General features: G+C 39.1%; 1 protein-coding gene across 4 annotated transcripts in view; it reads right to left on the reverse strand.

The window, feature by feature from the left end:
* The window catches only part of LOC140734471 (cysteinyl leukotriene receptor 1-like), a 70,974-nt gene extending 65,363 nt beyond the window's left edge, over positions 1 to 5,611 (reverse strand). For 3 of the 4 annotated variants that reach the window (XM_073058464.1, XM_073058466.1, XM_073058465.1), the window contains exon 1: positions 5,202 to 5,386. The gene's annotated coding sequence lies outside the window, so the exon portion shown is untranslated. Of the gene's footprint in view, positions 1 to 5,201; positions 5,387 to 5,512 lie in introns of those variants that run through there. The other variant, XM_073058463.1, reaches the window with a different exon arrangement.
* Between the last annotated feature and the right edge of the window lie 389 nt (positions 5,612 to 6,000).

Consider the following 6,000-nt stretch of genomic DNA (forward strand, 5'->3'; position numbering starts at 1 on the left):
CTCCTGTGGGAGAAGGAGGGGTGATTTTATGGGGGTGTGAAAAATCATGAGGAGCAGAAGTATGGTCAGTACACACAGTTCCCCCCTACACCCCCACCCTGCACTGAGTTGGGGAATCAAGAACTAGACAGCAGAAATTTTTAAGATGAGATAGAAGAGAGTGAATTGGAACCTGAAAGGGTAACTTTTTCGCCCAGAGGGAGGTCAGCTTATGGAATGATCTGCTAGAGGAAATGGTTGAGGCAGGTACAATAACAACATTTAAAAGTTGATTTAGAGGGATGAGCCAACATGAACAGATTGGGCTACCTTAGATGGTAATCTTGGTTGGTGTTAACCATTTGGGCTGAAAAACTTGTTTCTGTGTGATATGACTTAATGACTCAATCCATCCAGCCTGATACTGTCCTTGCAAACCTTTTTTACACTCTTTGCAGTTCAATGACATCTTTCATTCAGCTAGGAAACCTGAAATACACACAATGGATTAGCAACTGGAATCCTAACTTTAATTTCTTTCATTGAATTACCACAAAATTGAGTCAAGGGTCCGGAGCTCACTGTTCTAAGTAGGGGTAGAATGTGGATAGCATGAAACCTCAAGATGTTTAAAAAGCACTTGGATGAGCATAACGTGTGGACTGAGAACAACAATGTATCAGAGAGCTGGATGGCACATAAAAAATGCTAGAGGAACTCAGCAAATTAGGCTGAGACCCTTCATTAGATCTTATCATTTTGTGGGTGCTGCTCAAGATTGCCAGCATCTGCAGAATCTCTTGTGCTTATGTTCATGCTGTGCAATTCTCTTTGGTCCAATAAGCACACAGTGGGTCCACTGCTTTCCCCTCTGCCAAAATTGTCTGTGATTCTATCTGGTTCATGAGGCAACATTAGACAGAGAGAGAAAATCGCATGATAACTTTTAAGCTGCAGAAAAATTTATGGGCTAACAGCTTCAGTCAAACAATTTAATTAATAGTTAAATCACTTGTGAGACAAATGTTAGTTTGTTTATCTTTACAGCAGTAATATAATACACAGGCCACAAAATATGTTGGCACATTCTGAGAATACAATTCTCCCATGCATTTACTTCTGCCCTTGTTTATTAAAATAAAGAACAAAACACTCAAAATATGTCTAAATATTTTTAAATTAAAAGAAGTAAAACATGCAAAGTCACATGCTGGGTTATTTAGCTTCTGTGTTCTGCATCTTATATGTAAATATTAACAGATTAGCATTCATTGAGACAGACACTTAGTAATTGTATTTTCTTTTTTAAGCCAAGCCAATGGACCTGTTATTTAGCGTAACTCAATTATAAAAATCTAGACATGCAGAATGATCATTTGGAGGCTTTTCCCTGAACTATTTCTAATTTAGCAGCTTCTGAAATTTGTACACTGACAAATGTGCAAGTGTTATACTGTAGATGCAAAAGGTTTTAATAAAAATAAACAAAAGGACAATGAAAAATCTTGTAATATTACACTTACAATATATTAGGCATTTTACTGTAAAGTAGCAACTTTAGACACTAGTCTGTGGATATGTCATAGAACATATAAGTCAATGACATGACCTGGGATTCTCGGTGAGGGTGGACTGAACATTATCAGCAAAAACAGACAGTATTTAACAGATTTTGAACACTAAATTTCAGTTGGTCTGATACCAACAGGTATTTATCTTATTGTTTCATAAAATCTAAAAATATGCAATTTTGGCAAATGATAATAACTAAGAAGTCAGACGTAGCTAAAAATAAAATCTTGTTAAATATCAATCCTTAGTAGAAAGGTAACACAGATTTGTGTGAAAATCTATACATTATTATGAGGGCAAGAAGTTATAGAAAGACAGCTCTGCCAGTAAGTAAGGGAACTCAAGATGAATGGTAAGAGAACTTAACATCCAAAACTTTGACAGCAAAAAATTCAGAAGTAAATGCAATAAAATTACAGTAAAAACAACATCCACATTCAGTGAAAGAACAAAAAGGAAAGCCGTTCTATTCTTTCTACATGCAAGGCTATGAGGCTAAGGCACAGCTAAAATGCCAGCTATCAATTCACTGATAACACCATTGTTAGTGGCAGAATCTCAGATGGTGGGAAGGTGTATTGGACGGAGGTAGATCAGGTGGTTGAGTAGGGTTGTAACGACAACCATACACTCTACATCAGCAAGACTAAGGAATTAATTGTGGACTTCAGGAAAGTAAGTTAGGTGTGCACCCTAACTTAATTAGGGTCTGTGGTAGAAAAGTTGAGCAGCTTTAATTTCCGGGGCATCAATATCTCAGAGGGCCTATCCTTGGTCCAAGACATTGACACAACCATGAAGAAGGCATGCTAGTGGCTCTACTTCATTAGGAGTTTGAGGGAGATTTGGTATGTCAACGAAGACTCATAAATTTATACAGGTGTACAGCAGCAATCTGACTGGCTGCATTACTGCCTGGTATGGAAACTCCGATGACCTGGATTGTAGGAGGCTGCAGGTGGTTGTAGCCAGTGCCATCACAGGCACAACCTTCTGCACTAGTCTGTGCATCAAGAAGTTGACATTTATCATTAAATACTCTCACCATTCGGATAAACCCTCATTGCATTACTACCTTCAGAGCCTGAAGACCCACACTTATAGCAGCTTCTTTTACTCCACCGTCAGATTTCTGATTGATCAATTAACCCACAAAGCTTACCTTGTTATTCTTCTTTGATTTATTTACTTATTCAACTTAGAGTAATTTTTATTTCTTACACTGTACCGTTAATGGAAAACAAATCTCATGACATTTGTCAGTAATAATAAATTTGATTGGTATTCTGATTCTTAAATAGAATGGTAACTACATCTGAAAATAAATACATGAAATAGTTATCTCTGCCAAAAATGAATTGCTAAATACATGAACTCAGAGAGAAACTGAAGCAGTTGCTTATAGTCCATGACAAGAACACCGTAAAACAAAACAAGCAACATATAATAGGTACATATAGAAAGTCACAGGAGATGTTGAGAAAGGAGGCATGGATTCTAAACTGCATCTCAAAAAGAGCTGGAGAGGCGTGGAAGCAAATAGATTTAGCGCGGAAGTTCCAGACGCTGCATCCCTGTAACTAAAGAGCAAGGATTAAAATCACTGACCGCCAAAAGAGGTCAAATGTGGATTGAAGAGCAGTGAGAGACAGAGTGTTGAGACTACAGAGAGATTATATATATATATATATATTAAAAAAGTTTTAAAAACCATAACATTTGCATAGTCTTCAATCTGATTTTTTTCTGCAGAAAATGCAATAGCTTTGTAGCACTTGGCTTCCTTTCTTGCTCCTTCTAAACTAGGGTGACCTGTTTCTTCCTTCAGTTTAACCTCACCTGGTTTACTGGGAAATGTATTGTGTAACACCAAAAAAGATGAATTAAAAGTCTGTTGCAGTAACAGGAAGTAAATTCATTAGACCAGAAAATATGCCAGTCTAACACCACTAATGTCCAAGAATAACATTTTTTTTTTGGAGTTCTGCTGTACATCAGTTAAGACAAGGTGGAATCAGATACGATTTTTAAAAAAAGTTTTAGCCTGAAATTAAAAGTTAATAGCTTTCTGGAACAGGAAATATCCAAGTGCTTGATCGGAGAAGACTGAATATACTTTTACTCCAATCGAAACCGGTATAAAACAGAGCACGCTACCTACTATAACTGGCATCCCTGGTCTGAATAGCTGGCTGGGAATTGTAGTGAAAGCCGGAAGTTTGGTAGGTATGGAGACCCCAGTACCAACTTGACTGGAGGAGATCTGGTAAACGGTAAATCCAAAGGAAGGCAAAAATGTAGAAACAAACTCTAAGGGGGAAAGAATGAACTATGAACATTTAAAGTGGATGAGAGAGTGACAATTCCATCAATTCGACCTCAAATTCATCTTCCCCTCTATTAAGATCCTTTCCCTTCAAGTGCCAGTTTATTCTACCGCCTGGCCTCTCCGGCACCGTCCGGTGAAACTACCCGCGACGTGGTTATCAACCTGTCACTGTTCAACCAGCATTCCTGTGAACGAGAGCTAATTGTAAAAGCGTCCATCGCCACGTTATGTGCCGTGTGCCTGCGGTGATGCTCCAAAGAAGATTTGTCATTGCACCAGAGCGTGTGTGTGTATATATATATATATATATATGTATATATATATATATATATATATATATATATATATATATATATATATATATATATATATATATATATATATATAAACACACACACACACACACACACACACACACACACACACACACACACGTGTCTATGGCAATAAACTGAACTTTTTGACTTTATATCGCAGCATTGACGGACTGGCGCAAGTTTAGCGATGAATTGGTTACAGAGAGCGCAGGTGTTGGGGCGAACGCTGAGCTACAGAGCAATAGCTGATACAGCTATGGCTGGCGGAGGGTAGTTGTTACACAGCGCCGAGGTCCTGGGGTGTCCCTTGGATGCGAGACCCCTCTCTGCACTGCTCTTGCCAGCGGAGAGAATTCCCTCCGAAACACGCTCAACAGATGATGTCCACAGCATTTGAAAGACTTCAATATTCAGTACAGCACACGACATCGATTTTCCTTCTAGCTCGAGAAGAAATTTCCATTCTAAGAATTTTTTCCCCTTGATACTTCTCTTAGACCCCGAGATAATTATCAGAGCAACAGCGCTGATTTGTATACACCGTTGATGAACGCCTTGGTTTAAAGGCAAAAAAACTGCTGAAACAGGGAAGTCCGATGAAAAGCTGACTTGAAATCTTTACTCTGTTTTCCCCTTTTACAGATGCTGTCTGACTTCCCAGAAGGATTTCCAGCATTTTCTAGTTATATTCCAAAGTTTTAGATTCACCATGAATAGATGCGTTCAGTCTTCTAAAAAGACAACATTTAATTTCTTTATGATTGCTGTCTGATTGACTGCATCAGCTACAATATTTACTGATGCAGGTTATACTTGTATATCAGCGGACACATCAGCCCAAATTCAAACACATCCTCGGTATAATACTGCCTGCTTTAAAAGATCAGATTTTCGCCTGAAATTTACACACAACGAATATAAGTCGCTAGACTTATCAGCGGTGAATTCGCGGAATGTATGTCTTTCTGTATAAATACAGAATGAACACAATTTTCCAACCTCACCTTACGAGCCACTTCTCAGTTCGTCAGCTTTCTTCGCGCAATTTATAATCTACCGAAATGCATTCATCCGCGATCGCTCCTCTTTCTGCTCGTGAGCAAACGACGGCTGGACAATGAGCAGGAAATCCTCCTGCATTTTAAAAGACATTACACCGTGTCAGAGAGCCACCCCCTGGTTTATGCAATAACACATAAAACTGGCGAAATGCCAGAAACGGACGCAAAACCTGAGGACGCGACTCTAGGGATTCCAGATGCTCCAGAAGGGAAGATAAACAGACATTTTACGGAAATTAATTGGCCCACGTCACCTTCAATCACAGGAACCTGACGGAAGGGCGCGGATTTGGAACGGGACCTGGGGTTCGGAGTACATCTGGTGGCGAATTTTCTCCGTGTGTCCGCCTATCTGTTCAAGCTTATAAGCTTTCTAAGGCACTCGGAACAGAAACACAGTTCCGACCCCTTTCTACCAGTTTAGCAAACGTACTTCGGCATTTAGGAAGTGGAATCAGCAAAGTCCCGGAATTTTCGGGGCCGTTTTTGTAGGAATCTAGATAAGGGTGTTCAGGGTAATATATGAAAAGCAAAAATATGTTCACATATTGACTGAAATATCAATTTCAAGGTGTAGAAGAGAACAGGTCAAGATGAGGTTAAAGGACAATATCAGTTACTGATGCATACTGAGGTCTTTTGAAGCCCCTTTGAGTATATGCCTCCCAATCCAGCCGTCTTTCTTTTAGCTCTCCAATCCAACCCTGGTCCACTTTTCTTGACTCTTCTTCAGCCATTTGTT

Source organism: Hemitrygon akajei, chromosome 10 (assembly GCF_048418815.1).
Source record: "Hemitrygon akajei chromosome 10, sHemAka1.3, whole genome shotgun sequence".
In the NCBI taxonomy this organism is placed as follows: domain Eukaryota; kingdom Metazoa; phylum Chordata; class Chondrichthyes; order Myliobatiformes; family Dasyatidae; genus Hemitrygon; species Hemitrygon akajei.